This window comes from Antechinus flavipes, chromosome 2 (genome assembly GCF_016432865.1).
Source record: "Antechinus flavipes isolate AdamAnt ecotype Samford, QLD, Australia chromosome 2, AdamAnt_v2, whole genome shotgun sequence".
Taxonomy (NCBI): Eukaryota; Metazoa; Chordata; class Mammalia; order Dasyuromorphia; family Dasyuridae; genus Antechinus; species Antechinus flavipes.
In genome coordinates this window covers 588,989,218-589,002,806 of record NC_067399.1, presented here as the reverse complement: position 1 = coordinate 589,002,806, position 13,589 = coordinate 588,989,218, and the positions used below count along the sequence as shown (strand labels likewise).

The 13,589-nt window shown below is 38.5% G+C and overlaps 2 protein-coding genes across 7 annotated transcripts in view; one reads left to right on the top strand and one right to left on the bottom strand.

Moving 5' to 3' along the window:
* The window catches only part of SHOC2 (SHOC2 leucine rich repeat scaffold protein), a 164,232-nt gene extending 162,838 nt beyond the window's left edge, over positions 1–1,394 (bottom strand). Inside the window, exon 1 of the mRNA XM_051981402.1 lies at positions 1,324–1,394. The gene's annotated coding sequence lies outside the window, so the exon portion shown is untranslated. The remainder of the gene's footprint in view (positions 1–1,323) is intronic.
* Positions 1,395–1,499: 105 nt separating this feature from the next.
* Positions 1,500–13,589, top strand: part of BBIP1 (BBSome interacting protein 1) — a 31,528-nt gene continuing 19,438 nt past the window's right edge. The window contains exon 1 of one of the 6 annotated variants that reach the window (XM_051981397.1): positions 1,500–1,598. The gene's annotated coding sequence lies outside the window, so the exon portion shown is untranslated. The other 5 variants (XM_051981400.1, XM_051981396.1, XM_051981395.1 and 2 more) reach the window with 5 other exon arrangements.

Below are 13,589 nucleotides of genomic sequence, written 5' to 3'. Positions count from 1 at the left end.
AAGATAAAAAAATGAAACTCTGGTATCGATTCAAAGGGTTATTGTGAGTTTCTTACTCTTTCCGAAGGAGTACAAAAAATTATTGGGGTGTAAGGTCAAATATATGCATATGTTCTTGTAATCATTATGCTGTAATAGACATTAACTATACAAAATTTCTAACCTCATTTCTCTTCAGCATCTCCAAAAGCAGAGGTTTAATTAGGTTCTAAAACAGAACAATCTCATTTACCCACATTAAACATCAACTCTCCACACAAAAGCAACAACAGAAAACTCAAAACCCATTATTTCAAGGTCTGATAACTTTAAAATAAAAAATCTTTCTCCTGGGTGTATACACACACACACACACACAAAAAGCCAAGAGACTTAATCCCAACTGTTTTTAAATATACAGTCATTCAACTAAGTCCATTTCTAATACGTGTCAATTAAAGATTTTGCATTGTGGTCATTATTTTCCCACCTGAGCAAGCATACTAGAGCAGAGGAAGGCAAAAGCATAAGAAATATAAGACAATGAATGTAGTGATAATATATATATATATATTCGTCTGAAAAGTCTCCACTACTATTCAATTACTCTTTTTTTTTCCTTTCTTTTAGTTCAGAACACCCCTGTTCTTGGCTCCCACTCATAGCTAATAATAATGACAACAATTTTTTAAAACTATCAAGGGTTGGGCACTAGGACATATACCCAAAGGAGGCAGCTTTGGATGCCTACAACTCCCTTCACAAGAAAAACACACCCAAAATTTAGTCTCGAGCTTCCACGGGTCTTCGCGGGGTGGGGATGGGGAAATGGGGTGTGCGTGTGTGTGTGTAAATGGTGTGTGTGTGTGTTTCTTGAAAAAAGAGCCTCGCTCCTCACCTGCCCATCTCCTCGGCCCCAAGGGGACCGCCCCTGACAGTCTGGGCCCCCCGCCGGCCGTGCCCCCTCGGCGGCGCCGGGCTTCCCTCGCTCCCCAGCTCCCAGGAACTATCCCGGGCAGACTCCCTAGGCCCGGCCCCGGCTGCTGTCAGACTCAGCCCTCGCCGCCGGGAACGGCTTTCCTCCCCGCAGCGCAACGGCCCGGCCCGCACCGTATCTTCCCCCGGCCCGGACGCCCAGGAAAACGGCGGCGGCGCCTCCTCCGGGCCCCTCAGAGCTCAGCCTTACTGTCCCCTCGGCTCCGGGCCTCGCCCCTTCCCTTAAGTTACGATCCCTACGCCCCGGTTCGGACTCCAGGATGTGGGTACTATGTGCCCCCCACCATCTCCCTGGCGGGGGTGACTACTCCCCACCTGCCGCCCCCCGCCAGGGCGCTCCCTAGTTACCGTCAAGAGCCCGGACTCCGCCATCCTCCTTCCTCCTCCTCCTCTACAGAAGCGGCGCTACCCAACCACCGCCCCCCCTTCACAGTTCGCCCCGCCCAGTCCCCCGTTCCCGTCCCAGTCCCCGTCCCCCCCCTACACACCGCTCCGGCCGCCCCTCCTGCTAGCCCCGCCTTCCGGCGTATGGACGTCACCAACTCACTAGGGGAGCGGGAATGCGGGCTGGAAGGCGGGGTGATCCAGGGGAAACGACTGACAGCGGCCCTCCAATAACAACGGTGCGTTAGTATCCTTACGCTCCCTCTGTTCCCTTCTCGATTTACGATGCTCGGCCTCCTATCCACTAGGTGCCGCTGTCTTTGTTTCTTGGGTCATAGAGCTAGTGAGTAGAGCGGCACTCTGCCCAACTTTGGCGTTGAGGCTGCGGCGGCCATTTTTAGTGATGGAAAAAAAAAAGGGCTGGGATGAAGGAAACTATTCCAGCTTCCGGTCTCATGGCTACGCTTTTCCTTCGCCCAACCTTCCCGTTTCCCGGGGCAACGGCTGGTGAGTCAAGAAATTGATCGGTAGGTGATAAGCGGGCCCAAGAAAGGAACTCTTAGATGACTTGACGTCCTGCTTTAGACGGGCCAGTTCAAACCTTTCACCCTCAGCCCTGTGTGGGGCAAGTGTCCACACACTTGTGTAGCGCTACTTCAGGTGTCTTTTTCCCCTTACCTCGACTGACTAACTAGAACGTGAGGCCGTAAAGCCTATCTCAACCGGAAGTCGTCTGGCTGCCTTCCGGGTTGGAAGCGAAGAGTTCCGCAGCCGTAGTTCCCCTCCCCCAGGGACACCCAAACCTAAGCAGGATTGGAACGCCAAGGTAAGGGATGGTCTATCCCGAAGACTAGTGGGAGAAAGGGGGTGGAGGGGAGCAAAGCGAAGGTCTGGGCTGGACACGGCGGACCATTGATAGGAAGAGGAGGGCGGAGGAGTTGTTGTGCGCCGGCCCAGTTGGATGGGCGGCTCCTGTCTTCCGGTGGTGGGAGGGCGGGTCGCCGCTCCCAGCTCTCCGCTTGCCTCCGAAGCTGCCCTGGGCGGGCCGGCCCCGCCTCCCCGAGCGCCCTGTTCTGGGAAGGTCCAGGCTCCACTCCCCACTCTCCGCAGCTGCCTCGGAGTCTTGAGGCGGGGCCGGGAGGCCGCGCTGGAGGAGTTAAAGCCTGGGGTGGAGCCTGGACCGTATCTAAATGACCCCTGTTTACCCCACTCCCGCCCTGCCCGGGAAGATGTTGGTGACGCGCTGTAGAGGGGGACGGGGCGGGGCGTATAGCGGTCTTCCCGTCTGCCCGCTCAGATTTCTAAAGACGACACTGAAGCCCGGAAAGGACTCTCAGCCCCTGCATCTGGTCAAGCTAAAACTGGGGAGAGGCACTGAAAGTATTTTTTTCCCCACACTCTCCCATGAACCTAAGATATCGTTCTTTAGTAAAAGTAAACTGTTTCAGCAGTCTCTTAAGATGCAAGAGAAAAATCTAATGGCACTGATACTGAGCACCTCTTTACGTGCTGAGAGAGAGATTTAAAAGATTAAGATTTGATTTGGGCTTTCAAGAGGCTTTGGGGTATAGGTCAGTGCGAAAAAGTTAAAAGCAAGCACACTAGGAATGATGAATTGTGGAGGGCATTAAATGCTGGGTGAGTATTTTGAACTTTTCAACGAGAACCATTGAAGTTTCTGAGTTTTGACCAATAGGATCGGCATGATCAGAAATTTGCTTTAGGAAAATTAATCTAGAATCAAGGAAGATTTAAGAGATTAAAAACTGGAAACAGAGATGAACCAAGAGGCTAATTTCTGTAGGCCAGGCGTGAGATAAGTGGGCTTCAGCAACCCTAGTGGCAATGAGAATGAATTTGTAAAAGTAGAATTAAACTAAGATCAGTGACTACTTAAGAGATCCCCTGTACTCATATTTTCTGGCATCCATTTTCCTCATGGCATTATAATTTTACCCTTCACTCTTTGTCAAACCATGCAGCCCCTCTATTAAGCATTATTTATTTATTTATTTGTTTGTTTTGCTGAGTCAATTGCAGTTAAGTGACTTGCCCAGGAGCACACAGCTAGGAAGTGTTAAGTGTCTGCTGTTAAATTTGAACTCAGGTTCTCCTGACTTAAGGGCTGGTGCTCTTTCCATTGAGCCAGCTAGCTCACCCTAATCAAGCATTTATTAAAGGCTTATCCTGTACAGGTTCTTCTGCATGCCAGTAATTAAACAATTCCCACTCTCAAAGAACTAACATTTTACCAAAGTAAAACAAGTTCTTAGATGAGTATATAGAGACTAAATATGAAGAGAATAAGGTCAAGATAAGATAGTGCAAAAGGATACTAGCAGTTTCTGGAATCGGGAAAGAATACATATAGAAGACAATATTTGACCCAAAGGAAAAGATGAATTCTATGAGGCAGAGGTGAGAAGTGAGTTCAGAGGCACAGAGGAAATGAGTGTTCTGAATTAGGAACAGCAAGAAGATCAATTTGACTGTTACTTAGAGTGCAGAAAGAAGAATAAATAAAATGTTAGAAAAGCAGGTTGAAACCAGACTGTAAAAAGCTGTTAAGGGAAAACAAGTTTATTTTTTTTTCTTAAAGTAGCCATTGGAGCTGATTGAGTAAAGTAATTAAGTGAACAAATCTATACTGAAGAAAAATCACTTGAACACTTGTGTGGAAGACATATGTATTGCATGGAGATTTGAAGTAGGGAGACCAATTAGGAGAAAAATGTTTAGATGATAAGTGAATCTGAAATTTGTGATTAGAAAGAAAGGAAGTCAAATATTTGCAAGAGATTTAGACAAAATAGAAACAATGAGATTTGGCAAATGATTGGGTATGTGGGCTACAATGGAAAAGTCAAGAGTAATTTTAATATTTGGGAAACTGGAAGAAGGATAGTGCCTTGGAAAAAAGAGAGAATTTTGGAAGAGAGGTTGATTTAGGAGAAAAGGATAATGGGTTATGTTTTGGGCATGTTGAATTTAAGATGTCTATAAGCCATCCAGTTTGAAATATATAACAGGTAGTTAGTGATGCAGGACTGAAGCTTAGGAAGAAACCTGGGCAGGATATGTAAATCTGAATCAACTAATTAGATTCTTGGGGGGTGGATAAGATCGCCTAGAGATAATAGTGAGAAAAGGGAAACAGGTGTAGAATAGATCCCTGGTGAAAACCACATTTAAGATGTGATATGGATGAAGTGCAGCAAAGCAAACTGAGAAGTAGTCACGTTGGTAAGAGAACCTGGAGAAAGTAGTGTCAGGAAAACCCATATAGGGGAGAGAATATTCATGAGACTGTAGCCAGTAATGTCAATGCAGCACAAAAGTCAAGAAGGACTGAGAAAATTCTTTGTAAACATGAAGATCCAGGATGAGGTTTTGGTTCTTGCCACAGAACTATAGACTTTAGAAAGAATTACCCTCTCCCCACCCTCCACCCATTTTCTGTCTGTGAGTAGTCATTAAAATATCTAAAGTTCCTTGGTAGGATTGTGTCTATACCCTTAATACCTTTCTAATTGAATCTCTAAATCTAAAATAAATACCTTGGAAAACAACTAGAACTCTTAGTTCTAGAACTCAAAGTTGGTCCGGAAGCATTGAAGGTCCTGCCCTATTACATACAGAACATGCACTGCACTAGTCTCATAATACCTCCAGTGGCTTTGTTCAAGCTTTTTTCTGTGGTTAGAATGCTCTCCTGAATTCCTGCTTATCGCTCAAAGTCAAACTGAATTCCAGCTCTACTTAGAAGTCTCTGACCCTCTTCTCTGCTGGACTATTTTTTTTTTTCCTGAACCCTAGTTATTTGCAAGTTCTCCCTTAGATCTCACTTATCACCTTATTTCATAATTCCCTAATCTACTTATCATGTAATGTTATGCATTATAACTAGAGTAACCTCTCCCTACTAGACAGTTAACTCTTTGGTGGCAGAGACTTTTATCTATGTTGTGTTATTTTCTCTTTTGTTGTGTTCTGGTGATATCAGAGACAACTTGTGTTGCAGTGTATATAAAACTGGAGTTTGAGTCAGGCCTATCTTCCACTTCCACTTCATCAAGTTATTAGCTGTGTGATTCTGGACAAGTTACTTAACTTCTATTGGCTTCATCAACTGTAAAATGAGAGTAATAATATCACTTACCTCCCAGAATTGTTGAGAGGATAAAATGACAAAATATTTATAAAGCATTTTGCTATATAAATGCTAACTATTACTCATTTTTCTTATTATATATACTGTGTATCATTTGTATTATATACTGTGCATATTGTCACTTAGCTAATTTTTAAAATCCAGAATTTTAGTTTCTGCTAAAACTATGATTTCATTAATACAGGAAACTCTTTGTAAGGAAGCTGTAACTTAGAATCTTAAAGAATTTCTAGGATATTGGAAGTTTAAATTACTCATCTTTGTTAAAAAGTAGAACTTGACCCCAGATCTCCTGGACTCTTAGGACAGCTCTCAATTCACTCTTCTACTCTACTTCCAGAATTTATGTAAGGAAAATGATTTTTCTTACCTTGATAAGTCACTCTGACCTCATAGAAAAATTTCTGGACCCTTTAGGATCTTTTCCAACTCAGCTGAATATATTTACTATTTTTTTTAAAGCCTATCCAGCATTTAAATGTATGTCAGATGTATGTGATATATCTGTAAAGTATGTTTTATAGAGAACTAAAGGGGGTAACATGGCGCTCACTTTTCTGTCTCCACCTGTAAAGTTTGTATTTTCTCCCTCTATTAGCCATAAAAGCTGCCTCCCCTCAGCAAAGTATTCCTTCATTACATTGCATCATCTCTGGGTGTAGGCAGTCTGTAGCAAAATGTACTGGTGTCAGCATTGTTTCACCAATTTCTGTAGGACTCTTAGAAGCCGTAGGCTGTTGTTAAAAGATGTGTGGGCTTTGCAATTCAAAATGTGATGAATTTTGTTATCTAGTAGATATCAAGGTAAACCACCAGCCTAGTCACCTTCCAGCTTGGGCAATGATAATTCTTGACTAGCTGAAATTTTTTGCAGTTTTACTTGGGCTTCATATATTTACATATTGAGGATGACCCTTTAGTACTGGGAGTCAGATTATACTCCAGAATTACCATATCTTATTTTTTTAATGTTTAGAAAATGCCAGTACAATTCTATATTAAGAGCTGGTCAAGCCCCTGAGATGAAACATTCATTCCTTGCTTGATAGGCATAAAAGTGTTTGTCACCTTACACTTTTTCCTGAAGGTTATAATCTTGAGATTAAAGTCATAATAAGAAAAACACCTGTATGACTAGAATATTCTTAAAGAAGAAACATGTAAATTGTCTGTATAATTAAACTTACCACCAAACCAGACATGAAAAAATTGTCTGTTAAAAGGTTAGCTAATTACTCTAAATTGGTAAGGCAAATTAAAATTCCCTTTAGGACAATAAAGATGTAGTTCTACACCAATCTAAATCAACCATTCAATTCACTCGAAGCTTAATTATGATTGTAGCAATGATTATGATGGAAACAGTAAAAAAGTGGAAGAGGCCTGGTAAGGCCTTGTTTGTGTAGGCTGTAAGTGATACTTGAGCTTCTCAGCTTTAGCTCAACTAAGAGGAAAGAGTATCCCAGTTGGAGGAGGAGGAGAGGATGGGGGAGAGAGGGAGAAAGACCCCCTATGTAGAGGTATGTAGATGGGATATGTCATTTCAAATTTGGGAATAGCTAGACAAGTCAGACTATCATACTGAATTGAAAGCATGTTCTTTGAACAATTTCAGCCTTGGAATGAACTCTATCTTCCCTGAAGACTGAAGCCTTCAACTTCAGCTTCTAAATAAAGTCTGTAGAAAATGCTATTCGGTGGAGTCGGGAGGTTATGATTTTCACTAAGAGTGTAATACTGGTTAAAGTTATATATGTGTTGGCCAAAATCACTTCAAGATTTTCATCGTAGGCCCATTTTAGAAGCTAGGCCTTGCACATTTTATTTGCATGAGTCTTAAAATTAATTAGCCAAATTGAACATGTTGCCACATTATCCTACCAGCAGATAGATGCCTAATAGTGTAATAGAATAGAATCTTTACAGTTTCCAACTGTGTAACATATGATATCAAGCAGGCTGATACCAAATGAACATCAGCAGTCCAAATTAAATACTCTGCTAAAAAGAGCATTGTTTGCTGAATCAGAAAGAATGTGATAGTGGACAGCACTTTTCTCAGTTATGTGCTCTTTACCTGACTTTTTAGCCTTTTCTTCTCTTTAAGTTTGCCACATTAAAAATTTTCATGTGGGGGGTGCACCTTGTCCGCAGTTGGAGCAGCCGTTTTCATTAATGTGCAAAGTGACAAAGTGGGAATCCAAATAAGTTCCCCAGCAGCTGAGCTGGCCGGCAGATAAACTGAGGATGAGGAAGGAGGTACTGGAGGTGCTGAAACTGCAGCCAGAGCTGAACCCCCGGCCTCCAGCCAGAGCCAAGAGGTCCGAGAATCTGCTGCACCAGTTCCGGCTCTAAAGTGGCAGTGCAGGGAGCTTAGGGCTCCCTGAGGCAGGCGGGTGATGCTTCTCAACCTCTGGGCGCTCCGCTGGCTCTCTCAGAGGCTGCAGCCTCGGCGCTGACTACCGGGAGGGAGGGAAGGGGAGGGGGTGGAGCCTGGCGCTTGTTTTTGTTTCTGGGTTCAGATGTGTGACAGGAATGATGTATTTGATAAGGAAGAATGTATTAGATCAAACTGGAGGACTATGGAGGAGGAGGATTATGATATGTGAATCCAGAATGATCAGGTAGACCAAATTATGAATCAATATACTGCCTGTAACAATTTGTGAACCAATATCTGAATACTTTGTTGCTAATTTAATTATTGGATGGGCAGCTCACTATGTATTTCAATGGGATCACTTAGTATTTTTCGTATCATTGCCTGGCATGGTTTATATTTGACTATATTCAACTCAAGGATTTTTCAGAACTTGATTATGCAGCAGCTTGTTTCATCCAAGAATCTATGACAATATATATTTTTCTCTCAGCATTGTAGGACCCTACATATACTGTTTAACCAACAGACACTATAGATTATGCTGGGGACATTCCACAAAGGAAGTCCTTGACTTATGACCACAGCTTTGTGACTAAGAAAAGAAAAAAAAAATGTATTATGAATTATGTTTACATAAATGCTTTTAAAAATCTACCTTCAATAGTTTTATTACATATATGTTTTAGTATTTGGTCTTTAATTTATTTTACATGGCACTTTCCTCTGTGAAAAAGAAAAAAAATTACATATCATCTTGATCAGATGGTATTTTGTTTTGCACAGATAAACAGTCAAGAGAATCAGTTCCAGAATAAAAGAAAGGGACATATAATTGCTCTGCAGCAAAATATGACAATATCCTTCAGTAGAGAAAGTTTCGGATTTGGCAATAGACTTGTCTAGTAAATTTATGGGATGAGATCATCTTTGGCTCATTGACTAGCTATCATAGGACTAAATAGTAATAGTTTGCCTATATGGAATGTCTAATATAATGTAATGGTTCACAGTGAGAGACTAGTGGAGAAACTTCTTGTAGTTGCTGCAGAACAAATATAAAAATTGTATCAAACAAAAAAAAAAGAGCTGGAATTTTGTATTTACATGTATATATGAGAGTTTTTTGGGGGAGATATTCTTTTTTATCTCACTATAATGAATCAAGAGTTTAATTTTTAATTTTAGCCATGTATTGAAGACATCTTTTTTTGGCCAGCTCTTAGTTGGTTGTCTTGAATCATTGTTAATCACCATGCTGTAATTAGTGTAGTTTAAACCCTTCTTTCCCTGCACCCCTATTCCTTATTTTACTTTTCCTTAATTGTTTTTGGGGGTGAGGGATTAATGTGAGTGAATGTTTTGATAGTTGTGAGAAAAAGATGAATTTCAAAAACATTTCACACATAGCGTATTTTCCTTCAGGGTATGTCTTATTGTTAATAAGAATGTAATTTGGGGTAGAGGGAAGGAGGGGGAAATTTGGAACAAAAGGTTTTGCAAGGGTCAATGTTGGAAAAATTATCCATGTATATGTTTTGTAAATAAAAAGCTTTAATTTTTAAAAATGTAATTTCATGATGCAAGTATTTGATACTTTTTTTTAATAAGTATGAGCCAAGTATTCTATTCATTAGTAAATTATAAAGCATTAAGAAAATATATAAGCATAATTACAGTTAGATTTAATTTATATCAAACTAAGTCTGTTAGCTTTTCTTTTGTGTCACAGTTAATCTAATCTAATTTAAATTGAATTCATTTAATTAAATAAATTAATGTAAGTTGCAAATGCATTCTGTAATTCACCCTTCCCTTCCCATCCTTTAACTTTCTTTTGACTCTTTGTCAGGCTCTTGTTAATTTGTAGTTAGCCAGACTTTTTTTTTTTTTTTAATGGACAAAAATTTAAGGGAAAATGCATAAGCCTTTTGTTTTTTATAGTGATGTTTATGATTCTTTTTCTTCACAATTAGATGGTATGTCACAATGAATGACTGTCTACTCACTAATTGCAGGGCTAGAAATGGCAGCTTTGATTTCCAAGTTATTTCAATTATTTTGTCTAGGTGTAGTGCGTAGCATATTAGCAATACATGTATATATGGAAAATTAATACTTTTTTCACTTCACTGAGCAAGTCCATTTAATTGTCTAATGATGAATGTAAACACAGTAAAAGGCATGCCCAATATAGTAAAAATGACAATTCTGCCTAATTTATTTATATAGTGTCATGCCAGTCAAACTACCAAAGCATTTTTTGAGAGAGACAGAAAAAATAACAAAATTCATTTGGAAAAGCAAAAGGTCAAGAATATCAAGGCGATTAATTTTAAAAGACAAAATAAAAAGGAAAGTAAACTACTAATACCAGATCTCAAACTATATTATGAAACAGTCATCATCAAAACTATCTGGTACTGGCTAAAAAATAGAGTGGTGAATTAGGGGAATAGACTAGGTACATAACATACAGTAGTCAGTAATCATAGTAATCTAGTATTTGATAAACCCAAAGATCCCAGCCTTTGGAATGAGAACTCACTATTTGACAAAACTACTGGAAAAGTTGGAAACTAATAAAAATTAGGTATAGATCAACATCTCACACCACATACCAAGATAATGGGTGCATTATTTAGACACAATGGGTGACACCATAAGCAAATTAAAAGAGCTACGAATTATCTGTTAGATCTATGCGGAAGGGAAAAATTCATGACCAAACAAGAGGTAAAGAGCATCCTGAAACATAAAGTGGATAATTTTGATTATATTAAAATAAGAAATATTTATACAAACAAAACCAGTTTAATCAAGATAAGAAGGAAAGCAAAAAACCTGGAAGCAATCTTTCCTTTATGAAAGCAGGAATTTCTAATAAAGGCCTCATTTTTAAAAAATACAAAAATGTGTTAAATGTATAAGAGTACAAGCCATTCTCCAGTTGACAAATAGTCAAAGGATATGAACAGGCAATTTTTAGATGAAGAATAGAGTAAAGAAATGCAAATTAAAACAACTGCGGTATTGCCTCATACCTATCAATTGATTGATGTGATAAAAAAGAAAAATGATAAATGTTTGGAGAGGATGTAGGAAAATTGATACACTAATACACTCTTGGTAGAGTTTTAAACTGATCCAACCATTTTAGCAATTTGGAACTGTGCCCAAAGGGCAACCACACTGTGCATACCTTTTAATCTAAGCAATACCACTACTAGGTCTGTATTCCAAAGAGATCATTAAAAAAGTGAAAAGGACCTATATATGCAAAAAATATTCATAACAGCCCTTTTTATGGTGGCAAAATATTGAAAATTGAGGGGATGCCCATCAATTGGGGAATGGTTGAGCAAGCTATGGTATATAAATGAATAAGAAATGATGAATAGGCAGATTTCAGAAAAACCTGGAAAGAGGTGTACAAATTGATGCACAGTGAAACAAGTAGAACTAGGAAAAGATTGTACACAATACCAACAACACTGTGTGATGATCAGCCATGAAATGATTTAACTCTTCTCAGCAACACAGTGATCCAAGAGAAATACAAAGGATTCACAAAGGAAAATGCTATTTGTATCCAGGTAAAGAACTGATAGACTCTGAATGCAGATCAAACCATTTTTTCCACTTTATTCTTTTTCATGGTTTTTTTTCCTTTTGATCTGTTTATTTTTCACGATGATAACTAATATGGAAATGTGTTTTACATTATAGCACATGCATAATTTATATCCAGTTGCTTACCATTTTTGGAAGGGGGAGGAAAGGAAAGAAAAAAATTTGAAACTCAAAAAACCTTGCAAAATTAATGCTAAAAATTGTCTTCACTGTAATTGGGGGGAAATACAATTTTAAAAATAATGGATACTTTTTTATCTATATCTGCGTGTGTATCTTACGTGAAAAGTTTTAAGCATTTCTCTGGGCCAAATTGCTTCACATTGTTTAATTTTTTATTGTCTTATATCACTGAATTTGTTTGGACAAATGAATAAAATCTTTGATTCGTGGGGTTTTTGTTTTTTGCTTTTTAGGGGATTTTTTAAAAAATGTGAACTGTTGTGATATATTGTTGTGATATATCCTGAGGAGATTTACACAATGAAAACTAGTCTAGTTGTAACCCACTAAATGTTTCTTTTTTAATCATCATTACCCAGCTTAATTTTGCTCTCCATCTTTGTATTTAGTTTGTGTTAAATGAAGTTTGGTTGTTGCCATTCATCATACTGTTAAAATGAAGTCTTGCTTAAATTTATCTTTATGCTGATCTCAAGGTGGACAATATAACAACACCAAAAAAGTCTGAACAAACTTCTTATGTTTTATAGATATGGAAAATACTGTTCTGTTTGTTGCTTTTTGCAGTAGTGGAGCCTTGCTTACAAAGTGAAGCTTCACTTAGACAAGTTGAGCCTTTGTTTAGGAATTATGGATTGATTATGATATGGAAAGAATTAATACAAATGCTGTGGAGATCATCACAACAGAACTTCATGAGTCCAAATTTAATAAGCTGCCTTTAAAGTCATCAACAAATATCTAGAATAGACTTTGCCATGTTTGTTATTTAAAATCATTGTCTTGACCTTTTGTTGAAAAAAGTAAAATTTTGGATTAAAAAAAACAGTTCTACTTCAACCTAAAGAATATATTCCCTTTTTCTAATAATTAAGGTTCTAATCTTAGGCTTGTATTATAGTGAATAAATTATTTAGTTATTATTTTCTCAAACAAGTTGGATACAGTTCATTTTAAAAGAAGTTATTAGTTATTCCTAGATAGCCCAATAAGTATTTGCTTTATTTTTTAAAAATCCATTAATGTTTTTATTCTTATTCTATTTAAATATGATTGATGTGGGCGCCAATCAATTCCCCATTTGTGTGTGTGTGTGTGTGTGTGTGCGCGCGCGCGTGTGCTTCTTTGCACTATTGAGAAGGCTATTCCCCATTTTATTTATTTTTTTAAATATAAACTTCACTTTAGAGTTCTCAAAATGTTTTATAAGCAAGTTAAGTAGAAAATTTTTTTCTATATGAGACATTTACTTTTCTAGAGTAAATAAAAAGTCAGTTGTCATATGAAGCAAGAACATAAATTTCCATCTTTTGCACATTTAAGATTGTATTCCCTCGATTCAATTCCATAAGCATTTATTCAATACCAATTAATGTATAAAATACCTTGATATGTGCTAGAAGATACAAATAATAATATTATTTTTAAAATTTGTCTTAGATATTAGTGAGGTATTGTTAAGACATCTGAGTAAACATGATATGTAAAAGAGTTCTAGCTCTGGGACTGGGACTTGAGAGCTTTCAAGACTAGAGAGAGATTTGAGTTATCGTCATTAAGGTAGTAAATGAAGCAGTAGGAATTCATGAAATTGCCAAGAAAGTATAAAGAAAGAGAAGAGCAATAATGTTCTCCAATAATTTGGGAATACACAAGTCAGAAATAGTATCTTCAAAGGACACAAAGAAGAAATAAAGGTAGAAAAAAACCCTGTCTAAAGTCAGAGGAGGAGAGTACATAGAAAAGGGAGAAAAAGACACTGGAATGTTAGGATAGCTAGGTGACAAAGTGGATTGAGCACCAGCCCTGAAGTCAGGAGGACCTGAGTTCAAATATGATCTCAAGCACTTAATACTGCCTAGA